The 16,060-nt window shown below is 37.6% G+C and overlaps 1 long non-coding RNA gene across 1 annotated transcript; it reads right to left on the bottom strand.

Annotated features, from left to right (window-relative positions):
- Window positions 1-12,139: 12,139 nt before the first annotated feature.
- Window positions 12,140-13,797, bottom strand: LOC140512576 (uncharacterized). Its single transcript, XR_011969833.1, has 2 exons — window positions 13,546-13,797; window positions 12,140-12,317 (listed from the first exon to the last, which is right to left on the bottom strand). It is a non-coding gene; the product is annotated as an uncharacterized lncRNA (long non-coding RNA).
- Window positions 13,798-16,060: the final 2,263 nt, after the last annotated feature.

The following is a 16,060-nucleotide window of genomic DNA, read 5'->3' as shown; positions in this document are numbered from 1 at the left end:
AATGACATGACTTGCACTTGACTTTGTTTTGAGTGAGGGAGGGCTGTGCAGGTCACCAACCTCACTTCTTCTCCAGAGCCATCTGAATTCAGTGGCCAGATATTCATAAGGATGACTGGAGATGACCCAGGATGAGGCAGTTGGGGTTAAGTGACTTGCCTAAGGTCACACAACTAGGGCTTGTCAAGTGTCTGAGGTGAGATTTGAACTCAGATCCTTCTGACTCCTGCATTGGTGTTCTATCCACTGCACCACCTAGCTGCCCTGGTTCATTAAGATAAAATCATTCTAAACAACCCTCTTTGTCCTTTTGGTAACACAATTACTAGATTTTAAGTCATAGAACTTCATAGCCAGAAATCTACAACCAGTGTGCCATGAAAGTCCTCAAACAGCTGAAAGGTGACTTCAGATACAAAAATGAATCCACAGATAATCAAACCTAACTCCTTTAACCTGACATAATATGTTTTAAAAATGTATGTACTACTACTTTTATATATGTATGTTATAATTATTAAAATACATATATTTAAAAGAATGATTGGATTCATAATAGGTATTGAGGGTATTTCTCACATCTCAATTTGTCTATTCAGAATATAAACAAAATCATATGGGTAGCAGTTATTTTTTTTATATTAAGAAGGAGGAATCCTCATACTCACAAAATTTAACAATACTGTTGTAGCCTTGCTGTTACCAGATTTTAGAGAGACATTTGAGAAAATCTTTCACAATATCCTTCTAGAGAAGATGATAGTATTTTTACTAAATGATACAACACACAGGTAGATTTTGAATTATTACAATGACCAGGCTCAATGACAGCTGAATAATGAACTATTGTCAACTTGGAAAGAATATTTTAATAGAATGACCAGGGCTCATTGAAGAATTAGATGAAGGCACAGATGATATGTGTGTGTGTGTTTATACATAACTTTGCAAAGAGCTTTGTGAATAAAGTCAATATATACAACAATTCTGTGAGGTAAAATACCCTGAATATTATTATCCATATTATTAAGATTAAGAATGCCAGGGATGGAGCAGAGATGATGGAGTAGAAGGATGGACCTGCTCTAGCTCTAACCACCTCAGTCCATAAAATGCATGTAAAAAATGACTCTAAACAAATTCTAGAGCAGCAAAAGCCACAAAATGACAGAGTGAAAAAGATTTCCAGCTCAACACAGCCTGGAAGGCTGAGAGGAAAGGGCTATCACACCTGGCTCAGAGCAGAGCACAGCCCAGTGTGGGCTGTAAGGCATAAAGAGGACTGAAGCAGGTTTCAGGTCATGGAATCATGGTTTGCAGATGCGGTTCCCAGAGTTCTCAACACACAAATGCCAAAGACAGCTTCAAAGGTCATTGACAAAACTCTTTCACCTGGGTGAGAGGGGAGTAGGGTCTAGGCCTAGCCCCAGTCCCAGGGCATTGGCAGCTACTATGGCAGCAGCATCCATTTTTGGAGCCCTCCCCCTAAAGACTCTTGGGGAATTGAGCTGCTGATTTGGGTCTGAGTCCTGAGTGGCAGTCCTGGGGTAAGGAGAAACACTGGCATGGTGGAGCTGGTGGAGGCTCTGGAGATGGAATCCTGCTCACAGATCCTGGGCAGAAAAGCTTGTGGTTGCTCCCAGACCAGAGCCTAGGCCAGGAGAGGAGTAAATTTCTCTCCCTTGAGTGTGCCACCTTGGAGGAATTAAGAACTTACAGTTCCCTAGAGTATACCCTCTGATTGACAAAGGACTCAAAAGTCAAGTAACTGGCTAGAAAAATGCCCATAAAATGGAGCAAAAATGACTATAGAAGATTACTTTCTTGGGGAACTGGTATTTTCTTCCATCCTTTCAGATGAGGAATAACAAAGCATACCATCAGAGGAAGACATGAAAGTCAAGGCTTCTACATCCAAAACCTCCAAGAAAAAAATACAATGATCTCAGGCCATGGAAGAGCTCAATAAGGATTTTGAAAATCAAGTAAGAAAGGTGGAGGAAAAATTGGGATGAGAAGTGAGAGTGATGCAAGAAAATCATGAAAAACAAGTCAACAGCTCGCTAAAGGAGACCCAAAAAATGCTGAAGAAAATAACACCTTTAAAATTAGACTAACCCAAATGGCAAAAGAAGTCCAAAAAGTTAATGAGGAGAAGAATGCTTCAAAAAGCAGAATGGACCAAATGATAAAGGGGGCCCAAAGCTCACTGAAGAAAATAGTTCTTTAAAAATTAGAATGGAGCAGATGGAAGCTAATGACTTTATGAGAAAGTAAGAAATTACAAAACAAAAGCAAATGAATGAAAAAAATAGAAGATAATGTGAAATACCTAATTGGGAAACCAACTGACGTGGAAAATAGATCCAGGAGAGACAATTTAAAAATTATGGGACTACTTGAAAGTCATGATCATAAAAAAGAGCCTCCATATCATCTTTCATGAAATTATCAAGGAAAACTGCCCTGATATTCTAGAACCAGAGGGTAAAATAAATATTAAAAGAATCCACTGATCACTTCCTGAAAAAAATACAAAAAGAAAAACTCCTAGGAATATTATAGCCAAATTCCAGAGTTCAAACATCAAGGGGAAAATATTGCAAGTAGCCAGAAAGAAACAATTCAAGTACTGCAGAAATATAATCAGGATAATGCAAGAACTAGCAACTTCTACATTAAAGGACTGAAGGGCTTAGAATACAATATTCCAGAAGTCAAAGGAACTAGGATTGAAACCAAGAATCACCTACCCAGCAAAGCTGACTATAATACTTGAAGATGAAAAAAATGTCATTCAGTGAAATAGAGGACTTTCAAGCATTCTTGATGAAAAGAGCAGAGCTGAATAGAAAATCTGACTTTCAAACACAAGAATCAAGAGAAGCATGGAAAGATAAGCAGGAAAGAGAAATCATAAGAAACTTACTAAAGTTGAACTGTTTACATTCCTACAAGGAAAGATAATATTGGTAACTCTTGAAATTTTCTCAGTATTTGAGTAGTGGGAGGTATTATATACACATAGACAGAGGGTACAGGGTGAGTCGAATAGGAAGGGATAAGGTCTAAAAAATGAAATTAAGTGGTGAGAGTGGAATATATTGGGAGGAGAAATGGAATGGGGCAAATTATCTCTCACATAGAAGAGGAGAGAAAAAGCTTTTTCAGCGGGGGAAAGGGGGAGAGATGAGAACGAAAAAGTGAAGCTTACTCTCATCACATTTGGTTGAAGGATGGAATAACATCCACACTCAATTTGGTATGAAAATTTATCTTACACTACAGGAAAGTAAGGGATGTGTGGGATGTGGGGAGGGATGATAGAAGGAAGGGCAAATGGGAGGAGGGAGTAGTTAGAAGTAAACACTTTGGGGAGGGACAAGATCAAAAGAGAGAATAAAATAAATGGGGACAGGATAGGATGGAGAGAAATATAGTTAGTCTGTCACAACATGACTATTAGGAAAGTATTTTCATACTTACACATGGATAACCTATATTGAAGTCCTTGCCTTCTCAGTGGGGATGGGTGGGGAGGGAGGAAGGGAGAGAAGTTGTAACTCAAAGTTTGAGTGATAAAGGTTGAAAATTGTTTTTGCATACAACTGGGAAATAAGAAATACAAGTAATAACATATAAAAAATCTATCTTGCCCTACAAGAAAATAGAGAAGAAGAGGATAAGGAAAAGGAAGGGTGTGATAGAAGGGAGGGCAGATTTGGGGAAGGCATAATCAGACTGCATGGTGTCTTTGGGTGGGGGCAGGAGAGAGATGGGAAGAAAACTTGGAATTCAAAATCTCATGGAGATGAATGCTGAAAACTAAAAATAAATTAATTAATTTAAATTAAAGAAAAACATTAAAAAAAAAAGATTAAGAATGCCAAACTCAAAAATGTCAGGTAACTTGAACATCATATAATTTACTAGTAAGTGACAGAGGCAGGATTCCCACCCCAGTTTCTCCTGACTTCTATCCAGTGCTATCTCCATTATCACAAATGCTATATCTACGAGGCTATCACATAGTGTAGTCAACAGATCAAAAGGCATTTATTAAGTTCCTACTAAGAATCAGACACTGCACTAGATGCCTGGGACAGAAAGAAAAGCAAGAAAGAAATTTCTGCTGTTCAGGTGCTTAAAGTCTCTGTACTGGTTAGAATGCTGGAAAATTGAGTCAAGAAGACCTGAGTTCAAATATTCCTTTAACTATTTATCTATCTGAGCAAGTCACTTAACCTTTCTCAGACTTATTGTCCACATCTATAAAATAGGGATAATAATAGTATCTATTTCACATGATTATGGTGTGGATCAAATGAAATTATGTATTCAAAGCACTTTGTGTACTTTAAAGAGCTAGACAAATGGCAACCATTATTATTATCGTTATTATAAGATATATTTTGCTTATTCAAGAACTATGCAGTTGATTTTTAAAAGTCAAATGCAAGATGTTACATTTGTCCTGATATTTCCTCATTAACTTTTGCCATCATCTCACAAGGTACAGGATAGAGAACACATGATGATTATTAAAATTATATGAAAAGTAATGGAATTTGGGAAAAATAAGCATAATATGATTCAAAGTTGCATATCTTCCCCTCCCCCCATTGTAATGTGATCTTACTATGGTTTGTATTATGTCTAAAACAAGAGTAGTTATACTCCTCTGGCAGATATCAAAGGAAGTGAGCTGCTTTTCTTACTTAAGGAATGGTTAGAAAAAGAAAGTCATTTTAACAATGTTAAAACATTTTTACGTTTAAATGTTGAAACATTTATCAATGTCAACACCTTCTCCTCAATTTTTTAGAGTCTTAGGGAGGGATCTAGGGAAGTAGAAGGTTTAATGTTTCCCGCTGAGTCATGCAACCTATGTGAGTCAAAGGCAGAAACTTTATTTTTCAAGAATCCAAAGACCACTCTTTATCCACTATACCAAGATTAACTTATGAAAACACATTCTAGGAAGACAGTAATAATAATTAAGATCATTTCAAGAAGTCTACCAAGGATGGTGAGGGGATGAAGTCATGCCATTGCAACTGAAAGAATCTGTGAAGTGACTGATATCTTAAGTATTAGAGCTCCTCTTTCCATAAAAGAGATAGACTTTATTTCTCTTAGAGGACAGTTACTATAAACATATAAAATTACAAAGAGACAAGTTATGGGATAAAGAATTTAGAAATTTCCATCTCTTATGAGATTTCAGCACAATATACAGAAAGAAGGCTTCCTAGCAATTGGAACTCTACCAAAATACCTCAGGAAGGCAGTCTGTTTTAAGTGACAGTAAACTGTCCATCTTTTGAGATCATCAAGGGAAGGCTGACTGTCCACATTTAAGAAATGTCACATCATGAATGTTTGCTCAGATGTATGTTGGGTTAATTGACTAGTGATGTTCTTATCAACCATGAGATTCCTGGTGCTTTCATTTATATCATAATACTGTCATGTTCATTATTTTATTGTTTACTCAAAACATCCACATAAGATTGGCTGATACCTCCTCCAAAAGTCACAGAATATTAAATTTGGAGAGGATATTAATTAGCATTTAATTCAGTTTCTTCATTTTACAGATGATGAAGAGAGGTAACCAAAACAGTGAGGTGCCTCTCCAAGAGCATATGTCATCCTAGCCAATTCCAGATGAGGCCCTAGAAACCAGCTTTGCTGGTTCCCCGCAGGTAGGATTTTTGCCACTCTATTTTTCCATTTCATTGTTATTTGTGAGCTTTCTTACATATCTCTAAGCCCAGAGTCTTGGCTGTATTTCTACTCATAGGCAAGGTGGAAGGCTCCTGTGTTCTGATAGTTCCATCATGAATATGGAAAGAATTTTGATGCAGCAAAGCTTGAGAAAAGAGTAAGCGAGAATACATCAGTTATAATTAAGCTCCAAACCTGCTCACACCAAATATTCACAAGACACATTCCATAGTATGCCACTATATTGAGGGGAAGTTAATAGATACAAATTCATATTTAATGTGAAGTGTCATAATTTATTTTATTTTGATGCTCAAATTATTTTTCCTGGCATGTGAGAAGGCAGTAAAACATAAAAAGCAAACACCATAGCTCCCTTGGAATTTCAATGGGCCTGAGCTGTACTTAGTAGCTGAGTTAATAATGCAATGAGAAAATCCAACGAGAGTACAGAACATTAATGAACACATTTTCAAGGCAGGGATGGAAGACAGGAAGTTTACTTTCAGTGAATTTCACATTCAGATGAACCTAGGTGGGATGACCTAGCCAAGTACTGTGTTGTAGGGGGAGGAACACGTATATTGTTTCTGCTTTATGATTTCAATGACATCAAGTTTCTGGGAACCTTTGGGTGCATAATGAGTCCCAAACTTGATTTGTTACCCCTATAATTGGTTAACTGGAAGTACAATTATGTTGGCTTATGGAATGAATATGTCACCATTGAACACATTTATTATTTTACCATGTGGCTCCCATGCTGGCACTGACTTTCTTATTATCTTAACAAGTGAAAATGTAGGTCACATTTTTTTCCCTTCTCCATTTCAAGTACAAGGACTCCTTTTCTAAAGACATGTCAGAATGAGCTACATTGAACTCTGGCAACAGCCCCATGGGATGATCTCGTGGTGACTTTTCTCACAGCAAAATTGGCAAGACCAGAATGAGTGGGAAAGTTTGGAACTATTCAGAACCGACAACCCCTAAGAGCCACTGTGGCGCCACTATCCTTTTTGGTGACAAAGATGGTTTTTTTGGTACCAATCCTCTTTCAGGACTTGTTCCCCACTCTTCTGATTATATAAAATAATGGAGCCCCCATCTTCCTACCTATTCCCAAACAGGATACATTCATAATTTTGTAAATTAAAAATATAAGAGATATGTCTTCTGGCTCTTTGTCCTCTGGATTTTTTGCCAAAAGACTCTGCTAAGTTATGGAAAGCAACATAATATAGTGGAAAAAGCATTGACCTTTGGAGTTAGGTGGTCCAGGATTCAAATGCTACCGTGAATGCTTAAAATTGGTGTGATTATTAATAAATCACATCAACTCTGAGTGTCAATGTCTTCATCTGTAAATAATTATGGCAGTTTCCTCATAGTATTGATGTGACAATTCAATGTGATTCAATGTATTTATAGAACTTTGCAAACCTAAAAGTCCTATATACGTTTCAACTGTTTATAGTTCAGCTAAGTGATATCTTTTAAGATGTTCTTTGCCTGAAAAATAAATCATCCAGCCTTTTATTCAATAACTGATAAACATTATGTCTCTCTCTTCTCTCTCTCTGCTTCTCACCCTGGCTGTCCCCAGGAATGCTCTCCCTTCTTACCATTTCTCTAAGAATCACTGGCTTCCTTCATGGCTCAGGTGAAATATCACCTTTTGCAGAAAATGAGTCCTACTGGCTAAAGGTGGTTTGTCTCTCAGGTTCCCTTCCATCTCCTCTGCATATATCTGTCATGTAAATTTTTATGTACATGATATCTCCCTCATTAGAATGTAAATTCCTAAAGATAGTTAATGGTTTTGCTTTTTCTTTGTTTCCCCTGTTCTTAACACAGTACCTGTCATAGAATAAATGCTTAAATAATGCTTGTTAATTAGTTAATTGTTTGAATACTATCCCTTCCCTGGGTAGCTGCGAGATCAGCATGATCTAATAGAAAAAATGCTGTTTTTACAGCAAAGGTTCTTACCCTGAATGCTGAGGTCCATACATCTGTTTTTATTTTAAATGTTATGATAACTGCATTTAATATAATTAGTTTCCTTTCTTATTTTTATATTTTTATTTTATGCATACATAATTAGAATGATGATGATATATTATCCATATAATAATATCAGTAATAACAAAATAGTAATAATGATATTAGTCTCCTAAAGGATCCCCAGCTTTCTCCAGATGAAACAATAGGTCCACAACACAAATAAACTTAAATATATCTAATTTAGAGTCAAAAGATCAGATTTGAAGCCATGACTCTGCCAGTAATTAGCTCTATGAATTTAGGAAATGCTTACTGAATTAGAAGACAGCTAGTGAGTTCAGTCCTGGTGCTTTTACCTATTTATTTTACCTAGTATGGGAATCTCTTGTGCCAGTAATGCAGAAAAGAAATCAGAGCCAGCATCACCAATCATGAGAAGGAAAATGCTCTTGAACAGGTTATTTTTTACAAATTGTCAAACAGAAACTTTTTTTAAAAACACGCACATAATGTAGTAGACAGGTAACAATTGAAAAAACGTTATTCTTGGGGCCAGCGTAGCATTTTTTACAGTCAAACACTTTTCCTTAATGGTACCACATAGACACTGAGCCACCATTCTCCCTACTTCCTACTATCATGCATACTCTACAAAACTTGAAAGAGCTTAGGTCTCTCAAATGGTTGTCAAGGAAAGAAAGGGAGCAAGGGTGGCACAAGTCTCTGATGTTCATTGGAAACATACTTTTAAAATAAATTCAACATCAGTTCAGTACGACAGCTCTGGATGCAATGTATTTACCTATAGAAATGCAGCATGCCTTAATGGCAATCTGGCTTCTCCTGGGTCTTGTTTGGAAGGATCTTGAGTTATTTTGCGTGTTGTGTCAACTCTACCTTGGGGGTTGGACTACTTAGTATGGAATTCCATGGTAGTTTCTTCATACTGCGTTGGAGGCAGAATGAATAATCTCTGTCCTAAAGGCATGGATAAAAGTAGCCTTGAAGCTTTAGAGTACAGTGGTAAGTGTTGACATCTTTAAGACTAACTTGGATTTACAATTTGCCTTTGGCACTTGATAACTATGTGACTTTAGCAGAATCACTTTAACTCCTTGATCCATGCTTTGTTACTTTATAAAAGGGAGATAATAACTGAAATGACTTCACTGGAGGGCCATGAAGCTCTAATGGCAGGTGAATAGAAAGTGCTTTGCAAGCTTTAAAGCATCGTAAATGTGTCAGCTGTCATCAACATCTTTATCAGTGTTCGGTGGTCACTTTCAACTTCAACATTTCTTAAAATAATAACTGTGCTCAAATCAATAGAAAACAACAACAGCAATGATGACATGATATGCTAAGCTGGGTGGGATGGACAAAATGGAATGGAATGACTAAATAATGCATGATTTTTACCCTTATTGAGCTTATGGTCTAGTAGAGGATAGTGACATATGAGTGGGAAAGACATATCTAGAAAGTGATGAGTAGTTCAGTGTTGATGGTAGTCTTGTGTAAAAGGAAGTAGGACATGCTAGGCTTAGACAGCAGAGAGAATCTGGCAGATGTCACATTATGCTGATGAAACACCAACTGAATAATGTCTACATCATTTTAGCTCTGCTAATTGATTTGCATAGTGAAGGCACTAGGTATGTCATCTTGTCTGCCCCTAGTGATGTTACAAAGCATTTCATTAGACTTCATGAGCAGTAGAGATGAAGGTTTCTAAGGTATGATATCTAGACATATGTCATGATTTTAAATGATGAATTTCTGGTTTTTTAAAAAAAGAATTTAGCTTTGCTATGAGAAGTAGCACTAATGAGACCACTCAGGGATTAACCCAGCCCTTCCCCCACCCCACCCCCACACAGAGGTACCCCTTCTGCACAAATCTTACTCTAACAAAGTTAACCAGGAGGGCAAAGCAGTAATTACATGTCTCAGCTTTTCCCCCCAAAAAGTTTGATATTTGAAATTATGCTTTAAACAGAGATGAATCACCTTCAAATCATAACAATTGGTACATATTGGGAGGTTCTTTATAACAAAAGGAAAAGGGTAGACTGAGGTCATCAGAAGGGAAATTAGGATAGAGGAGTGGACTGGTTTATCTTTTCCCCAACATTGGATGCAAATAATTGTGACACCTTATGTCACACAGTGAGTGTGAAAGTCACACCTCCCCACCCTTAGTTGATTCTTAGTCCTTGCAAAACTTAGATAGGAATGGTGATGCCTTGTAACATCTCCCTCACAGGCTTGCAGTGATGATTCAATAATGTATGTAAACTGACTGAAAATTTCTTCTTTTCCTTCTCCTCCTTCTCCTTCTCCCTCTCCTCCCCATTTCTCCCCTCCCCTCTCCTCTCTTCTCTCTTACTCCTTTTCATTCCCCTCCTCCTTTCTCCAACCCTGCCATCCTCCGCCTTCCTCTTTATTCACCCATCTTCTTCCTCTTTCTCACTTTCCCCTCTTTTTCCTCCTTGCTTTCCTCTCCCTCATTTCTCCCTCTTTTTTTCCTTCTCTTCCTCCTCCTCCTCTTCTTCCTCTCTCCCCTCTTACTTTTTTTTCTCTCTCTTCTACCTCACTTTTCCCTCTTGTCTCTTTTTCTATATACATATGGGAAAAGCTTCCTTTTTCATAGTACTTTGAGAAGCATTCCATTAAGGAAGTAGTGATTATATCATTTCTATTTTACAGATCAGATCCCCAGAAGAGATACATATTCTAAGGGAAACACTGAGGTACTTCATTCCTAATAATGTAGTTTATGAGCCCCCACTAGTGTGCTTCCCATTAACAATGAACCAGTAAGTTGTAGTTAAATTTTTCGAAGATGTTTATTAAGATGATATAATATAAACAGATGCTAGAAATTATTCTTCCATGAAGCCTGCAATATATACTCCCATACACAAACAGAGTTTCCAGGGAAGGGAGTAACTCAAGCTAGGAGTACAGTCAAAGTAAAGTACACATGTAGAAAATATGTGACAAATGTTAATTCATAATCCCTGGTATTACATGATGTAGAAGACCTTTTTCTCTTGTATAACTCCCTTTGATTGCAATATCTCTGTTAGGGGGAACACTCACCTATGCTTCCAGTGTGTTTTCTCCTTCTGTGACTCCCTATCTCATGGTTGTCTCTATTTCAAAGCAGTTCCTCTCCCTGAAGCTGTTTCCTCCATATTGTCACTATCTTTCTGTATCCATGTCTGTCCATAAGTTTGTCTAGGTTCTGAAATAGCTAACTTTTCTCCTGTAAGTACATTAGTTCTGATTAGATGGTCAACGGAGGGGTGGGGGAAGAGAAATATTACCCCATCCCAATATCAGTATGTCCCACAAAGTTCTGCTCAGTCTGGACTGTTCAATTGGAAAATTAATTGCTAAAAATGATCAATCTATTCAAAGCCTTTAGAGGCATAGCTAATTTATTTAATCAACCAATTGCACTATTTACTTCTTGATCCAATCAAAGAGGTTACCACTGGACAAAATCATTAGAGGGTAGATGCACCAATTTTACATGTTAAAAGTTTACTGTGTGTGTGACTATATCATGTTATTACAATATCTGAACTCAGAATAAGAGATCACATTCCGTATACCTAACATTTGAATTGCAAGCAATTCTTTCAATCATAACTTATTGATGTCATCAGATCTGCATTGCCAGGAATCTGATTGTTATCTAACATTTTCTGCCACTATAAGATGATTGATTAATGTAATTAATAGAAAATATACCTTGCCTAGAGAAATTCTGTCAGGCCATCATTTTTTCTTTAAGAAAGATAACATCCTGGCAATAGCAAAATGGAGGTCATGTTTGAAAGTAATAGAAAGGCCCTATACAAATGGTCTGAGAGTCTACCGATTTCAGTGGTAAAATCTGGAAGTGCTTCTACATGAATAATAATACATTTCAGGGATACTCCATAATCTATTAACATTTCCTCAGTAAATAGTTGCCAGTGATGGGCCTATTTGATGAGGCATGAAGGAACATGACTTGAAATGACAATCTATCTTGAGAAAACCTAAAGATCCAGCTTCCAAAGGACTTGGAAAAAAAATCCTCTTAACATGAAGTAAACTGGAAAGCTTTCAAGCCTAGCTTAGCTCCTCATCCATTTCATAGTTATATGCACATGATACATTCTTAATATCTTTGCTTCTTCTAATCTTTTATGAGGAACTGTGAAGTACCATTCCTCATGCATTGTACTAAGAAAGGCCCTTTATCAAAAGCCTGGAGACTAAAATGGGAGAAGCCATAGAGATGGATTATTTAAATAGCATTGTGGTAGCAAATAGGACATTTAAAACAAGAACCAAAAAGAAAATCATCCTCAGAAGAACTTGCACTTTCAATGTCCAACAGGGAGAAACAAAGATATGCTTTTATTTTATTGAAATTATGTCAGCATGAATGATGATATATAAAGAAATAGAGCTATTTTCAGTACCATGGACTTATTACTTGTTCTTCATTCTTAGGAAGCTGGAGGATGGAGCTGGCTCACAGAAGCTGTTACTGAAGTTGTTCTGGATAAGACTGGAATCTGGAAGAGAAGATCAAAGTAGAGCTGGAATTATTTGGCAGCATATGAGATTGAGTCTATTGATGGGTAGCTGCATTCCAACTCTTTTAAGGAAGACTTTAATTCTCCTTGTTCCTGCTATTCCTAGATTGCTGAGTTTTGCTAGAGTAAAGTTTTAGAACCTTGCTGAATTATTACTTACAAATTCATGCTGTTAAGTCACAATGGAACCTACAGGAACACTCAACAATTCTTTTATTTGTCCTAGTTCTCTATTACAAGTGATCCTAGCTTTCTCCTCTCTCATCAAGCTTCCAACTCCTCAGTCCCCACAGATGATCTGGCCTAGGTCACATTGATCTACAAGTGAAAAAGACACTCAAGAGTTGTGTCAACTTGCTCTTTTATTTTACAGGAAACTGATAAACAACAAGTTAAGTGACTTGTCCAAGGTCACCCAGATGGTAAATGGTTTGTGTCTGAGTCCTTTGAGACCCTCATCACTGTCTTTTCTCCTGTTCCACATTGCTTCCTCATCCTATGACTTCTAGAAAATGACCTCAGCTCAGTATACCACATCCCAGACATTTTTTTTCCCTCAGAAGCTATCCTCACCTGTCCTCCCACTTGTCTTAGTGGGACAAGCAACTCTCTTTCAGGGACAGTACTTTTATCTATCTTTCCCTGCTTCTTCTTGAGCCTCATTCTATTATTTTCTCAATTCCCATACAGCTGCCAAAACCTGTCTTCATTCCTTAAATCCCCAGCTGCTTTCCCACCCCACCAATTATAATAGCTGGGTTAGTCTCCTATTTTGGTAAAAAAAAAAAAAAAAATTGATACCATTTGTGATGTTTAAAAAGTTTGAGAGATATAATTTCTGGGTAACTTAATCATTTTATTAATAATGGCAGCATTTTTTAATAAAAGGGACAGTGGTTATCTCTTGAATGTGGAAGGCAATCATGCAGCTGGGGCGGGCACGCTCACTGGCTTATATGCCCTTTAGAAGAGGAATGTTCCCAAGGGTGGCAATCAACTGTGATTGGTTAACTATTAATGGGAGAGTTGTTACAATGAGGAGCTGAGAGTGACCTCAAGTCAAACAGGGACTCTCTCTATACCCAGACCACCCCAGCCTTGGGCAATCTATTCAAAGAATTTGTCCCCACCCAATTCTGAGAACTATGGCTTCCCCACCTGGGTAGGGTCTGAATAAGATTACTGAAAAAAGTTAATCTAATCTCACCAGTAATGTTCTTCAGAAGACTGAAATTTTGAAATCAGGACTTTAGAAAAAGAGAAGAACTCTGCATCTCTCCAAATCATTGGTTATTAATAATCATTTCACTCATCCTAGGGAGGAAATTCCTTGTTCCCTTCCTTAAAACTTCTCAAAAGTATCACTCTTCTTTTCTCCTCTTCCAAGCATCCTCATTGCCAAACCTAATCCATTTGTGTTCTTTGTTACCGCCCTCCTCCTGTTTTCTACTAGATGTGTGACTCTAAATATCATTGTCTCATTCTAAAGGATCTTTGATTTTCATTGGCTGCTTCATCTCTGCCTCTAGACATGATTAGAGCATCACAATCCTAGGAATGCCTTCCACCAACTATTCTACGGAGCTACTCCCTTGGTGAAAGCTCATCCTATTTCCACTAAATATCTCTAAGATGTTCCCAAATAGTCCCAATTTACCTTCTTCTTTATCACCCAGTGTCTTCTCTGCTTCTGACAATTTGATTTCCATTTCCACCAGTCTACTGAAAGTATCCTCTCTGAGTCATCAATGATATCTTCACTGTCAAATTCAGTAGCCTGTTCTCATTCCTCTCCCGTCTTCATCACTTTATAGCATTTGTTATATTTGATTAACCATCTCTTCCTTCTGGTCCAACAGCCACTACCTGCCAGGGGCTCTTAACCTCTAGCCAAGGTATCCCCAAGAAGATACAAAGGGAACGTTAATAACATTACAGCTATAACATAAAATCATCATTGCCCTGCTTTTAAGTTTATATTGTGCCTAGGACTAAAATCATTTTGAAGCAAAAAGGAGTACAGAAAAATTTCTCCTGGAGGTAGGGAGTGTCACCAAAAAGAGAGGAAGATTAACAGACAGGGAGAAATCACCCTGGTAACCATACTTCCTAGAACTCAATTACTCTGCCACAATGAAATCTATTCATCTCCCTGAGTAAAAAGCACAAATGGAAATTATCATAATGAGATGAGCCTGCGTAGCACCAGAATTCTGGTCCCTCTCTGGTTTTCTGCTATTTACAGGAAGCCCCCAAGTGGAAGAGTTTTGTGCCCTCTTCAGGGATAATGGCAATAGCTGCCAGAGATCAATTTAACTTCACAAATGTGCTATTGCTCATAGTATAGATTTTCTTCTCTCATGTTCAGATAAATTATTTTCTCCTGGTTCTACTTCAAAGACTGATAACCCTGATTTTCTCTCTCTCTACTGTGTTCTGTAGCACTCTCTCACTGTCTCTCTGACTCTCTCTTCTTCCTTCTCTCTCCCTCTATCATTCCCACATTCTCCCTTTACCTCTCTCCTTCCCACACTCAGTGTTATTCACTGTGTGACCTCCATTAGAATTTCTTTGGTGGTGACTCCCAAGTCTCTATATCCTGCCTGATATTTACCCAGGCTTCAGACATAATTTTCTAAACTTTCGAAGATCATTTTCAACATGCATGTTTCACCAATGCCACAGCTCAGTCTTTTTTCCCCATTAAACTTGTTTCTTCCTATAAGTTTCTTATTTCTGTCAGTAGTATTATCATTTATCCAGTTTCCCATATTCAAAACCTTCTGACTTCCCTCCTTCTGCATTCAGTTAGCTGTCAAATCTTATTTATATTACTCATAGAATTTCTCCAACACCTCTCCCTCTCTTATTGCTTCTAAAAGCATCTTAGCCAAGCCTGCTATTACCCATTAAACTGTTGTGGCATCCTATGCTGGTTCCTATCTATGATCCTAAAAATGGAATGGGGATGAGGTTGTAGTCAGTTGTAATGGGAGAAGGAAACTTTCAAGTCTCTACGTCTTTTATAGGTCAAACTCTGCCTTCGCAGAAACAAATCTCCCATTTTGAGTATTGTCAGTATGAACATGACTATTCCAAGTGTTAATATTTTACTTAAAATCATATTTAACATACCTCTTAATGACATTCTATAAAATACATATTATATGACTCTTACCAAAGTCATAACTAGCAATTGTGGTAGATCAGGATGAGATATACCCTCAAATGAACATTCTAATTCTAATTCATCCAAAAAGGAGAGGAGTAAGTTCCCAAGACACAAGAGCATAGGACACTTCCCAGGTGGGTAGTTGAGATCCTAGTCCTTTTTGCCAGAAACATGAGAACCGTACAAGGTCCCATTAGGAAACCTGGCATGGGATGGAGAGCAGCATGTTAGGACTATGCCAAGGGTTCATCTAAAAGACAGAAGATAGGCAGAGTAAGTATGGCTTCTGGTAGCTTCTTATGAGAAAAGTATTTTGCTATTTAGTTGTCAAGCTTGTTACTGCTGAGTGAATGCAATTGCTCTCATAGTCTTCTTTGTTCTGTAGCTCTGGAAAAAGTTCCAGTTACCCCCATCTTAGTTCTAGTTCTGCTGGTGTCTGTTGAATACCTGCTATGTATCCAAAGCCTCCAGGTAGAGCAGTGGATAGAGTGCTGTCAGGAAGAGTCATCTTCCAGAGTTTTAATTTGGCCTCAGACACTTACTTATTAGA

The sequence above is a fragment of the Notamacropus eugenii genome, chromosome 6, assembly GCF_028372415.1.
Source record: "Notamacropus eugenii isolate mMacEug1 chromosome 6, mMacEug1.pri_v2, whole genome shotgun sequence".
Classification (NCBI taxonomy): domain Eukaryota; kingdom Metazoa; phylum Chordata; class Mammalia; order Diprotodontia; family Macropodidae; genus Notamacropus; species Notamacropus eugenii.
Note: the sequence above shows the minus strand (reverse complement) of the source record. Positions and strands in the feature narration are given on the sequence as shown.